The 14,184-nt window shown below is 40.9% G+C and overlaps 1 pseudogene; it reads right to left on the bottom strand.

The window, feature by feature from the left end:
- Positions 1-4,593: 4,593 nt before the first annotated feature.
- On the bottom strand, positions 4,594-8,766 carry LOC110287628 (nuclear receptor subfamily 5 group A member 2-like; annotated as a pseudogene).
- Positions 8,767-14,184: the final 5,418 nt, after the last annotated feature.

The following is a 14,184-nucleotide window of genomic DNA, read 5'->3' on the forward strand; positions in this document are numbered from 1 at the left end:
ATTGCTCTGTAGTAGAGCTTTAGGTCAGGCATGGTGATTCCACCAGAGGTTCTTTTATCCTTGAGAAGAGTTTTTGCTATCCTAGGTTTTTTGTTATTCCAGATGAATCTGCCGATTGCCCTTTCTAATTCGTTGAAGAATTGAGTTGGAATTTTGATGGGGATTGCATTGAATCTGTAGATTGCTTTTGGCAAGATAGCCATTTTTACTATATTGATCCTCCCAATCCATGTGCATGGGAGATCTTTCCATCTTCTGAGATCTTCTTTAATTTCTTTCTTCAGAGACTTGATGTTCTTATCATACAGATCTTTCACTTCCTTAGTTAGAGTCACGCCAAGGAATTTTATATTATTTGTGACTATTGAGAAGGGTGTTGTTTCCCTAATTTCTTTCTCATCCTATTTATCCTTTGTGTAGCGAAAGGCCATTGACTTGTTTGAGTTAATTTTATATCCAGCTACTTGATTGAAGCTGTTTATCAGGCTTAGGAGTTCTCTGGTGGAATTTCTAGGGTCACTTATATAAACTATCATATCATCTGCAAAAAGTGATATTTTGACTTCTTCCTTTCCAATTTGTATCCCCTTGATCTCCTTTTGTTGTCGAATTGCTCTGGCTAGGACTTCAAGTACAATGTTGAATAGGTAGGGCGAGAGTGGACAGCCTTGTCTAGTCCCTGATTTTAGTGGGATTGCTTCCAGCTTCTCACCATTTACTTTGATGTTGGCTACTGGTTTGCTTTAGATTGCTTTTATCATGTTTAGGTATGGGCCTTGAATTCCTGATCTTTCCAAGACTTTTATCATGAATGGGTGTTAGATTTTGTCAAATGCTTTTCCTGCATCTAAAGAGATGATCATGTGGTTTTTGTCTTTGAGTTTGTTTATATACTGGATTACGTTGATGGATTTCTGTATATTAAACCATCCCTGCATCCCTGGAATAAAACCTACTTGGTCAGGATGGGTGATTGTTTTGATGTGTTCTTGGATTCAGTTAGCAAGAACTTTATTGAGGATTTTTGCATCGATATTCATAAGGGAAATTGGTCTGAAGTTCTCTATCTTTGTTGGGTCTTTTTGTGGTTTAGGTATCAGAGTAATTGTGGCTTCATAGAATGAGTTGGGTAGAGTACCTTCTGTTTCTATTTTGTGGAGTAGTTTGTGAAGAACTGGGATTAGATCTTCTTTGAAGGTCTGATAGAACTCTGCACTAAACCCATCTGGTCCTGGGCTTTTTTTGGTTGGGAGACTATTAATGACTGCTTCTATTTCTTTAGGGGATATAGGACTGTTTAGATTATTAACCTGATCTTGATTTAACTTTGGTACCTGGTATCTGTCTAGAAACTTGTTCATTTCATCCAGGTTTTCCAGTTTTGTCGAGTATAGCCTTTTATAGAAGGATCTGATGGTGTTATGGATTTCTTCAGGATCTGTTGTTATGTCTTCCTTTTCATTTCTGATTTTGTTAATTTGGATGCTTTCTCTGTGTCCTCTAGTGAGTCTGGCTAAGGGTTTATCTATCTTGTTGATTTTCTCAAAGAACCAGCTCCTTGATTGGTTGATTCTTTGAATAGTTCTTCTTGTTTCCACTTGGTTGATTTTGCCCCTGAGTTTCATTATTTCTTGCCGTCTACTCCTCTTGGGTGAATTTGCTTCCTTTTGTTCTAGTGCTTTTAGGTGTGTTGTCAAGCTGCTAATGTGTGCTCTCTCTAGTTTCTTTTTGGAGGCACTCAGAGCTATGAGTTTTCCTCTTAGAAATGCTTTCATTGTGTCCCATAAGTTTGGGTATGTTGTGGCTTCATTTTCATTAAACTCTAAAAAGTCCTTAATTTCTTTCTTTATTCCTTCCTTGACCGAGGTATCATTGAGAAGAGTGTTGTTCAGTTTCCACGTGAATGTTGGCTTTCTATTATTTATTTTGTTATTGAAGATCAGCCTTAGTCCATGGTGATCTGATAGGATGCATGGGACTATTTCAATATTTTTGTATATGTTGAGGCTTGTTTTGTGACCAATTATGTGGTCAGTTTTGGAGAAGGTACCATGAGGTGCTGAGAAGAAGGTATATCCTTTTGTTTTAGGATAAAATGCTCTGTAGATATCTGTCAGATCCATTTGTTTCATCACTTCTGTTAGTTTCACTGTGTCCCTGTTTAGTTTCCTTTTCCATGATCTGTCCATTGTGAAAGTGGTATGTTGAAGTCTCCCACTATTATTGTGTGAGGTGCAATGTGTGCTTTGAGCTTTACTAAAGTTTCTTTAATGAATGTGACTGCCCTTGTATTTGGAGCATAGATATTCAGAATTGAGAGATCCTCTTGGGAGATTTTACCTTTGATGAGTATGAAGTGCCCCTCCCTGTCTTTTTTGATTACTTTGGGTTGGAAGTCGATTTTGTTAGATATTAGGATGGCTACTCCAGCTTGTTTCTTCATACCATTTGCTTGGAAAATTGTTTTCCAGCCTTTCATTCTGAGGTAGTGTCTATCTTTTTCTCTGACATGAGTTTCCTGTAAGCAGCAAAATGTTGGGTCTTGTTTGTGTAGCCAGTTCGTTAGTCTATGTCTTTTTATTGGGGAGTTGAGTCCATTGATATTAAGAGATATTAAGGAAAAGTAATTGTTGCTTCCTGTTATTTTTGTTGTTAAAGTTGGCATTCTGTTCCTGTGGCTGTCTTCTTTTAGGTTTGTTGAGGGATTACCTTCTTGTTGTTTCTAGGGCATGGTTCCCTTCCTTGTATTGGTTTTTTTCTGTTATTATTCTTTGAAGGGCTGGATTCGTGGAGAGATACTGGGTGAATTTGGTTTTGTTGTGGAATACTTTGTTTTCTCCATCTATGGTAATTGAGAGTTTGGCTGGGTATAGTAGCCTGGGCTGGCATTTGTGTTCTCTTAGTTTCTGTATAACATCTGTCCAGGCTCTTCTGGCTTTCATAGTCTCTGGTGAAAAATCTGGTGTAATTCTGATAGGCTTGCCTTTATATGTTACTTGACCTTTTTCCCTTACTGCTATTAGTATTCTATCTTTATTTAGTGCACTTGTTGTTCTGATTATTATGTGTCGGGAGGAATTTCTTTTCTGGTCCAGTCTATTTGGAGTTCTGTAGGCTTCTTGTATGTTCATGGGCATCTCTTTCTTTAGATTTGGGAAGTTTTCTTCTATAATTTTGTTGAAGATGTTTGCTGGTCCTTTGAGTTGAAAATCTTCATTCTCATCCACTCCTATTATCCGTAGGTTTGGTCTTCTCATTGTGTCCTGGATTTCCTGGATGTTTTGATTTAGGATCTTTTTGTATTTTCCATTTTCTTTGATTGTTGTGCCAATGTTCTCTATGGAATCTTCTGCACCTGAGATTCTCTCTTCCATCTCTTGTATTCTGTTGCTGATGCTCGCATCTATGGTTCCAGATTTCTTTCCTAGGGTTTCTATCTCCAGCGTTGCCTCACTTTGGGTTTTCTTTATTGTGTCTACTTCCCTTTTTAGGTCTTGGATGGTTTTATTCAATTCCATCACCTGTTTGGTTGTGTTTTTCTGCAATTCTTTAAGGGATTTTTCCTCTTTAATGTCTTCTACTTGTTTAGCAGTGTTCTCCTGTATTTTTTTAAGTGAGTTATTAAAGTCCTTCTTGATGCCCTCTACCATCATCATGAGATATGCTTTTAAATCCAGGTCTAGCTTTTCGGGTGTGTTGGGGTGCCCTGGACTGGGCAAAGTGGGAGTGCTGGGTTCTGATGATGGTGAGTGGTCCTGGTTTCTGTTAGTAAGATTCTTAGGTTTACCTTTCGCCATCTGGTAATCTCTGGCGTTAGCTGTTATAGTTGTCTCTGTTTAGAGATTGTTCCTCTGGTGATTTTGTTACCCTCTATCAGCAGACCTGGGAGACTCGCTCTCTCCTCTGAGTTTCAGTGGTCAGAGCAGTCTCTGCAGGCAAGCTCTACTCTTTCAGGGAAGGTGCACATTTATCTGGCGTTTGAACCTCCTCCTGGCTGAAGATGAAGGCCCAAAACAGGATATTTCTGAAACGCTGTGTTGCTTTGGCCTATCACAGCACCCGTTGTTTCAGTAGTACACACTCTCCCCTGTGTAGACTACTTTCCACGGAGTCCTGAAACCAAGATGGCTACCTCGGATCCTCAGGCAAAGGTCACCCAGGCTGGGTGGACACCTGTCCTCTGGCCAGGAAGGTGGACAGTTGTCTGGAGCCGAAAATGGCGCTGCCTCAGGAACTCTGTGGCTCTAACCTGTCCCAGAAGCTGCTAGCCTCTGTAGTCCACACTCTCACCTGCAGACTGCCCGCTGCAGAGTCCCAGAACAAAGGTGGCTCCTGTGGAACCTGAGGCAGAAGCCTCCTGGGCCGGGCGGACACCTGTCCTCTGGCCCCGAAGGTGGCTGGTTGTCTGGAGCCAAAAATGGCGCCGCCTCAGGAGCTCTGTGGCTCTCGCCTGTCAAAATTCAATGTCTTTAAACCAAGTTTGTAATTAGCATTGCTTGGAGCAGTTCAGAGTATTGTGTTTCTGTCTTCCTCCTCCACCTCCTCTTCTCCCTCCAGACTCTGATCTTGGAACAAACTTCTAGGGATGGGAACTTAGGCTCTTTTGGCATGCAGCATTTCAACGAGAAGGTTATTATAGGGCACATCCCCATTCATGTGCTGGTAGTACAGCTAGTCTTCTGCCTGCTTGCTGATTGGCCAGATTTCTGGTAGTCGAAGAAGTAGCTGTTCAAATTTCTCAGTTTGTTGTGGGTAGTTGCAAACTGTGTAGTCCAGCAGGGTGGTGTTCACCTGCTCTTGGTCACCTTCCACCAGCTGGAAGTTCTCAAGATTCTTGACATCTCAGCTGAACAGCACCAAGAACGTCAGACACACAAACTCTCGCTGATCGAACTGAAGGGAATGGAGTCTCACCACAAGCTCCTGTGTGAGACTCAGGAAGTTGTCAAATGTGATTTCTGTGTTTGAGACGATGGTTCTCCAGTAACTAGGAAGATTATCCCTTCCTTCCCATGTGCCACTTATCAGTAAATGTGATTGGGGATCAAGAGCTCACTCCTGCAGTTCTGAAGCAGTTTCATTTGGTCATCAACCTTCAGTTCCCTGAAGAAGATACTATTCCTGGCCCACTCAACAATGGAAAACAGGATCTGGTCTGCCATTTTGCACAAGAGTCCAAGTGTGCTCAGCTTTTCCTGCCTGTTACTCTGCTCTTGCTGGAGGTAAGTCATGATCTTTGCTTGAATTTGAGGCTCATCTGATTCACACTTCAAAAGTTCCAGTCTCAGGTGTGGGATGCTGGCAGAGGAGCTTGTCTGGTAACCATCCATATAGGAGTAGCCCATCACTGACTCAGGACAGCTGGGGTAGGGGTCTGGCTACTCAGTCTTGATGGCCAGACTAGGAAAGTGACTGTGATGGTTTGTATATCCTTGGAACAGGGAGTGGCACCATCTGAAGGTGTAACCTTGTTGGAATAGGTGTGACCTGGTTGGAATAGGTGTGTCACTGTGGGTGTGGGTATAAGATCCTCACCCTAGTTGCCTGGAAGTCAGTCTTCCACTAGCAGCCTTTAGATGAAGACATAGAACTCTCAGCTCCTCCTGTGCCATGCCTGCCTGGATACTGCCATGCTCCCACCTTGATGATAATGGACTGAACCTCTGAAACTGTAATCTAGTCCCAATTAAATGTTGTTTATTCATAAGACTTGCCTTGGTCATGGTGTCTGTTCACAGCAGTAAAACCATAACTAAGACAAAAGTTGGTACCAGGAGTGGGGTATTGCTGTGATAGGCCTGACCATGCTTTTATTTGAAAGAATGTGGATTTTTAGACTTTGGATTTGGAACTCAGTGGAATGCTTTAAATGGGGCTTAATGGGTCATCCTAGTAGGAATATGGAAGACTTTGTTGCTGGGAGTAATTTGAACTGTGTTGACCTGGCCCAAGAGATTTCAAAGGAGAAGAATTTCAGTATGTGGCATAAAGACTGTTTTTATGGTATTTTGGTGAAGAATGTGGATACTTTTTACCCTTGTCTGAAAAGTCTGCCTGAGGCTAAGGTAAAAAGACTTGGATTAATTGCATTAATTGCATTGACAAAGGACGTTTCAAAAAAAAAGCCCAGCAGAGACTTTGTTCTCTGGTTAAGTCTCACAAAGAGAAGTTTGAACAAGCAGAGCAAGCTTAGAAAGGCAAAATATAAAATATGTGGTTCCAGTATTAAAGGAGTACCAGGAAGTGAAATGGATCAAAATCTTGTGTTCTAGGAAATAACAGATTACGGGAGTGGGGCCTTGGGGCAAGACCCTACCCAGCTGAATTTAGAACCAGGCATGGTAGTACACACCTTTAATCCCATGAGACAGGCATGCTGATCTCTGCATTCAAGGTCAATCTACAGAGCAAGAACCAGGATAGCCAAGACTAGGCAGTGAAGGATTTAGAAAACATAAAGCTAGTGATAATGTAATAGTACAAGGGGACCATATTCTAGTTCCTATAAGCAGCAGAACTTGGCAGCTTCAGCCAAGTGGCTCTGGCTCTAGAGTTAAGAATGGAAGAAACTACTGGAAAGTTGATGCTGGTTAGCTGGAGCTAAGGAATTAGCAGTGATTAAGAAGAGACCAGCATCACTGAGGTGAAATCTTCTGGAAAGTGTTTTCTGGGAGCACAAAGAAGCTGTGTTCCAGAGATACCCAAGGTTGCACCTGATGCTGCAGCTGGACTTGGTAATGTGTAAGAGTCACTCAGGTGGTACTTCTTGTGAAGGAATGAAGGGATCATGGAGAGAAGCTGAGGCTTAGCACTGTAAGAGGCCAGGGAAGGCCATTGGAGAAGGTGAATCCACAGCTATAGTTGATGGCCCAGGACTGAAGGGGTCATGCAAAGGATTTGAGGCTTGGCACCCTGAAGAGAGCCTATGGGAGGCTATTGGTGAAGCCTAGTTGGAGAGGAACACCCCAGTGTATTGGAGATGTTAGTACCATAGGATGATCACCAAGAACAACAGCCGTAGTGGAGTGGATCAACCTGAGCATAGAGTGCTACAGAGGACAGAGATGGAGAAGTGATGCCAGCCCTTAGAAGGAGTCCAAAAGATCAAGTGAAATCCCAGACACTGAAACAAGAAGTTGTAACATTGAAATTGCCTTGGAGACTCAAAGATGTTAAAGATGCTAGAGCCATGGGATACATGCTGAGGAAAGCTGCTAACAGGGAGTGGAACCAGCCCAAGAGAAAGCAGTTTGTTGCAGTCAACAAATATGAAAAAGGAGTGGAGATCTGAAGACCGCTTTGACATCAGCCATGGAGATGCAGAGTTTGGAGTTTGCCCAGCTGGTTTCCTGCCTTGCTTTGGGGATTGTAGTTAATTAAATTGAATGAATCTCAGAAGAGACCTTGAACTTTGGACTTTTAACATTGTTGCAACTACTATAGACTATGAGGACTTTGAAAGTTGGACTAAATACATTTTGCATTATGCTATGTTTAAATATGGCCCCCATAGACTCATGTTTTTGAACAAGTCTATGGGGACCAAGGAGTGGAATGTGATGGTTTGTATATCCTTGGACCACGGAGTGGCACCATCTGAAGGTGTGGCCTTGTTGGAATAGGTGTGACCTGGTTGGAATAGGTGTGTCACTGTGGGTGTGGGTATAAGATCCTCACCCTAGTTGCCTGGAAGTCAGTCTTCCACTAGCAGCCTTTGGATGAAGACATAGAATTCTCAGCTCCTCCTGCACCATGCCTGCCTGGATACTGCCATGCTCCCACCTTGATGATAATGGACTGAACCTCTGAAACTGTAAGCTAGTCCCAATTAAATGTTGTTTATTCATAAGACTTGCCTTGGTCATGGTGTCTGTTCACAGCAGTAAAATCATAACTAAGACAGTGACCATATGGTTGGTAACCATGCAGGCTGCCATGAGGTGGCATTGTCATGCTAATGGAAGATGTGACAAAGAGACTTCTGTCATAGTCTGTTGGAGGCAAGGCTACATGACTCAGAGGTAGGCCTTTGGAGTTAGAATGAATGTTCTGAATTGCAGAGGTCAGGTCTGAGGGCATTATTTGGATCACCTGAGACATGGCTTCCAGTTTAAGTTCGTTGAATCGAATGAGGGCTTTCTTCTGTTTCTTCAGGGCCCATGTACATTGACCCAAATTTATTTCTGCCTCCTTGCATGCAGTCAGCACTTACAGCTTACAACTTCATTCCAACATCAATACATTTTTTTAAATGACAGTAAGGACAGCTTTTTCTCTGTATTTTGTCAATTTGGCAATTCTGGTTCTCTATTCACATGTACCCTTTTTGGTTTTGGACAGTTCACTTAAAAAAAAAAAAAAAAACCCTGGAAGTTTTCAAAGGCAAGGAGACCGTAATAATACCCAGATATTTATCGCCACACACAGGACAAAGCAATTCCAGATCTTCATCATAGGAGTAATTCACCATTTAAATTGAGACACTTCCTGTGATCTTCCCTTGTATATATTGGGCCATTCATTCTATTCAGTCTTTTCCCTCCACACAGGAGTATGTGCAAAGAGCTCGAACAATCTTGCATGTTTTCTGGCATCTGCCCCTGTTCCCCATGTGATCAGACCAGTCCTGGGGCTTCTGTCTCCACTTTGGGCAGCATTACAAGGCAGATGCAGGCGGAAATGGGATGTCAGTGTCAGTCAGGAAGCCGAGCACCATTTTTCCCGGAGTTGCTCCTCAAGTTTGGGGGAATGGTGAGTCTCTGATTCTGGTGCAGTGTAGTTACCAGTGGCCACAGGTTACTGGATTCCTAAAAGAAAAGATGGGGTTGGATGGGAAAGGCAGTGAAAGAAATAATAAGCCAAGACAAGATTATAGGATCAAGACCCGATGTTTACTTATGAGTCTGAGCTTATAAACTGGGGTTGAGGTGGGGGGACCTCATCCCCCACCATGCCAGGATCTTATGGTCACTTTGTCAGAATCTTTCAGGAAAACAAACTCTGCTGCTAAGCAGGTAGCTTCTTGCAGGAAGCTGCAGATGTAGCAGACACAAGACTTACATAGGTCGGAAAACTCCACTGTAGGTGAGATAGCAACTGTGACACAGTCTGAGCCAGCCTGCTCAAGGCTGGGGGGGAGGGCACAGGTACTCCCATTTTATTTATTAAAAATTAGCTGGGATGGTACATAAAATTTATTTATGTTCCATAGTCCTGCCTGGGAATTGTGGTTGCTGTCAGTCACGCCTGTATTAGGACTGAATTTACTGGACTCTTTCTGACCTGTCTTGGAGGACATGTGCAGCTTCTTTGTATTTATTTGCACAAACACGGCCTTTTAGCATTTATTATAAATAAGTGCAACCTCTTGGCACATGCCTCTCTCAGGTTGAAAAGAATCATAGACCAGTGGCCCATCTTTGGCTGCCAGCCCTCATAGCACACCATTTTCCCATTCAGACCAAAGCCACAATATGCACTCAATGAATCTCATCATAGCGATGAATAACTGCCATCTGAGCTTTGCTGAAGGTAAGACTGTATGGAGGTAACCAACCTGCTTGAAATACAAAGTCAAAAGTTAGAGGCAACAGGATTATTTGGCACCTATCCACAAGATTTATAGCTATTTGTTCTCCACTGACTTCAGGATCTATGTCTATTTGTATTCAGCTGGGCTAGTACTTTCCCACAGAGACCAAGACTTAATGCCAGCAAGCACTTAAGACAGTTGGTGTTCAAACAAGGTCACTCCCAACACCAGTGTGGGGAAGGTGACTTTGAGAATAAACAGAAAACTGTTATGTCTCAGGTAAATACTGGCGGCTATGCTGCAAGTTAACTCTGCTGGCTAATAAAGATTTTTTTTAGCCATCATCACAATTGGAATCTCCAATATTGGATTTATTTCTAGACCAGTCCATGATTGAGTCAGAATAACTGGTCACATTAAAGGAAAAAGAAGAGTCATTATAAAGCCTCCTCTTGATTAATTTTTCTAAATCAGTTTCCACAGTCTCTATGTTCTCTGTCCCACAAGGTCTAAATGTTTGAAGCAAGGCAGCTTAGCTTGTTTAATCTGAGACATAGGCAAGCAAAAGTGGGTCAAGAACATATACCCAATACAGCTTTCCTGTCACATTGTCAGCATTATCCTTTTGTGTCAGTATGTCACACCAATCACTCTGGAGGCTAGCAAGCTCTTGCAGCATTCGGTGGGAAAAACACAAACATGTCCTCTTCCCCATATCAGCCATGTGCCAATAAGTGGATCCTTCCATCTCACCTAGGCATTAGTATGCCTAATTGTAGGATGCTATAGACACTCAGTAAAGAGCTCTTTGGCATTCGATTTTTAAATTTTTTAAAATAAAAAGTGTGATTTAAATAATGTTCTCAGGGACATAATTCCCCCGTTTTTTTGTTTTTTAAGAAGATATTGTTTTAAAGTTCCACAATACCTTGTCCTTGAGAATTATAAAAAAATCCCAGTAATATGGGTAACATTAAATTGTTGACAAAACTTCTCAAATGCTTGACTGTAATAGTCAGTTCCATTAACTGTTTTACTCTGATTTGGAACACCAAGCATAAAAAAATTAACATAAGCAGTGTTCAATTACATTTTTAGTTGCTTATCTTGCCAGAGCAGTTGCAACTAGAAAGCCTGAAAAGGTATCAATAGTCACAGGTGCGTATTTTATTTTTCTAAAATCAGAAATATGAGTAACCTTTTGCAATAATTGATCAAGTATAAGTCCTCAAGAATTAACACCATTATGTGGAACAGGTAGAAACTGAGAACACTGAGAACAAGTCTTTACAATTTGACATGCACATTCTCTAAAAATACCAAATTATTATCTCAAGACATTACTATTTTGATGATGTAAAGTATGAGATTACATGGCCAAATGTTCTTATATAAGGCCTATAATCTGCCTGGGATACAAATCTGAGGTGACATTGTCTTAAGGAATCTTGTCCAGGCAGTCCAGGATGAGATTTTATATGTCCAAAGACAGTCCTTTAAAGGAACAATACTTTCTCTTAACTTGAGTTGTATATGCATTAATAATTGCAAATTTGAGAATTAGCAGTATCTCAGTATCTAAAAAAGGAACAATGTTAAGCAATTGTAAGCTCTGAGAGAGAGAGAGAGAGGGAGGGAGGGAGGGAGGGAGGGAGGGAGGGAGGGAGGGAGGGAGGGAGGGAGGGAGAGAGAGAAATTGGCTATCAGTATACAAGTTAAAGCTTGATTTTTCAATATTTCAAAACACTGGCTGCAGCACCCAATTTAATTATCCGTGCTGAAGCAGGAAGAAACTCAAAAGAATAAACATGTGATCCAATCACATACACTTCTCTCCCATAGAAGGGCTGTTTATAAATACAGTAGATGTAGTCTTTATGGGATGCATACATAAATTTACAGAAAATACAAAAGCATGCATAGAAGCAATTTTAACAACTTGTCTTTTAGATAATGATTATCAATTTTGCCTAAAAAGTTTACTATGCAATAGGCCAAATATCAATATTCTACAATAACCAATTTAATTGCTGTTTTAGTCAAGGACTAGACATCTCATCAGGTTTTTAAGACATTTTTTCCAAAATACCTTCTTGATTCTATCCTACAATTTTTTATTAACACCACAACAGCTTCATAACAGGATGTTAATACTTTACTTGGAGATGAAGAAAAATGAATCCACATTAATGTTCTCTTTTGCAAAGAATTGCTGTGGGCACACTGAATAACAATAACTAAAATAAGCAGCTAATATTTGATTACAGAAACTTCCTCAACTTTCTGCAAAGCTATTTGTCTCTCACCAGTTAATGTGCATCTCCCTTGATAACATCCTACAAAGGTTTAAAACATCCTTAAAGTGAGGTCTTAGCCAACATCTCCTGGAAGCTTTTGAAAATAATTTGAAGCTAGTAAATCATCTTTTCTTCCTTGAATTTTCTGTCCCACAACTTTTCTAGGATATAACTGAGGCCCTAAATATTGAGAAAGATATTGCCTCTGAATCTTTTCTGAAGCAACAACTAATCCCCAAAACTTTAAAGTTCATTGTGTAAGAGCAAAGGTTTGTAGTAAATTTCCCTTCAGCGGCATTAGCTAATAAAATACTTTCCATATAAGAAACAATATACACTGAGGGATTCAAAGTCCTAACTTCTTATATTGAAGCAGAGCCAAAAGTTGGGGGTTTTGTTTTGTTTTCTTTTGTTGTCTTGTTTTACATAATGTAAGGCTATTAGCCATTCCTAGAGGCAAAACTTTCCCATGATTACAAGCTCACTAGAAGCAAACGCTTTTACAATTATCAGGATGCAAAGGAAGAAAGAACCTTCCAAATCCATAATAATTATATATGGAGTAGGCAGGCCAGATTGTAATGCCTCTACAAGTTCTACAGCCTCATTGACCTTTCATAAATCTTAAATTTAAACTTTATTTTGACCAACACCTGGATAGATCTGTAATAATGTTGTTTTGGCTTAAAAATAGTTCCCCGGAGGCAAGGAGTAGTGAGGTCCCAAAAACGTCCCTAAGCAAGGTTTGCAAAACAAAAGAAATTATTATCCTGTTGTCTGTCTATGCCTCTAATTTTTGGACAGTCTTTTTCTAAGGTGATTTATACTTAAAACATTCCTTATAACCTTATTGCCGTAAAAGCATTGCTTGTACTGTAGTCCCCTGCAAGGCAGCAACCATACTGTACCGATTGTATGAGGGTCCACTTTCTGCACAAAGACGAATATATCCAGATAGACTTTGCTTTGTATGGCCAGATGGCTGCAGGGAGCTGCATTAGCATTCTCATAAGATGATTACTCTTGTAATCATCCTAATTACAGTATATGGGTGAGTTAGGAGTCCTGAGCTTGTGATCAAACTGCAAATGGCAGTCAAGGGAATTTAACCATAATTTTTAAGTTTCCTTTTGCAATATTAGAGCATAACCAAACTCTTGGTAAGCAAAACCCAATTTTAAACAATCTACTCTCTTTAAAATCAATACCAGAAACGTCACTTTCATGTTACGAAATTAGGCTACCAATTCTTATATATGAATGCATGACAGTGGAACTTTTAATGCTTCATTAAAGAAATATTGCTTTAAATTTATATTATCCCTTATAAGTCTAGATTCTAAGATAAGAATTACATAAAATACTATCCCAATTTAGAAGAATCTTTAGAGGCCTGGTTTCCTGAGCTGGTTCATGCCAGGTGTTGTTTTTTTTTTTAAATGACTCCAACCCTGAGTTATCAGTTTTAAGCTCACTTTCTTGTTACCAATGTTATACCTTTTTTATCATACCCAATAACTTATAAGCCAATACTCTATGACCAAGACATAAAGAGCACATTTATACCTTTAAGACCATTCAGAAACCAAATGAAGTGGCTACATGAATCTTATAAATTTAAACCAAAGAATTTTACTTTTTCTAGCTATAATTTCAAGAGAAAAAGCACTTTGTCATTTGCTGAATCCAATAATCACAATTGCAGAGATTTTTCTAGGAAAAAACCAACTATCAGCTTATTTGCCTTAGAACTGAGATGCTGCTGGTCCCTTTTGTTTTGTTTTATTTTGTTTTGTTTTGTTTTGTTTTGTTTTTTGATCTTCTTTTTTTTTAAATTAGGTATTTTCCTCAATTACATTTCCAATGCTATCCAAAAAGTCCCCAATACACTCCCCCCCCAGTCCCCCACCCACCCACCCCCACCCCTTGGCCCTGGCATTCCCCTGTACTGGGGCATATAAAGTTGGAAAGTCCGATCAGCGCCGGGGTAGCGGGAGCACAGGGTTGCCTGACACCCGCCAGCTACCCACGACCCCCGCCGCAGGATTTTGGGACTGCTGGTGAGTGGAACACAGCTTCTGCTCCAGTCCAATCACGCGGGACCTGAGACTGCTATGGTTGGGGAGAGAGAAATCCGGCCTACATAGGGCCACAACCCTCTTCCGGTCAGAAAAGCACCGGGGCAGGTGGAGTGCAGGGTCTGCTGACACTTGCCAGCTACCCACAACACCCACCACAGGATCTTAAGACTTCTGGAGAGTGGAACACAGCTTCTGCTCCAATCCAATTGCGCGCGGGACCAGAGACTGCATTAGGTAGGGAAGCAGAAAAACGGCCTGAGTAGGACCACAGGCC

Source organism: Mus caroli, unplaced genomic scaffold (genome assembly GCF_978045245.1).
Source record: "Mus caroli unplaced genomic scaffold, Mus_caroli_1 scaffold_3, whole genome shotgun sequence".
NCBI classification, from domain to species: Eukaryota; Metazoa; Chordata; class Mammalia; order Rodentia; family Muridae; genus Mus; species Mus caroli.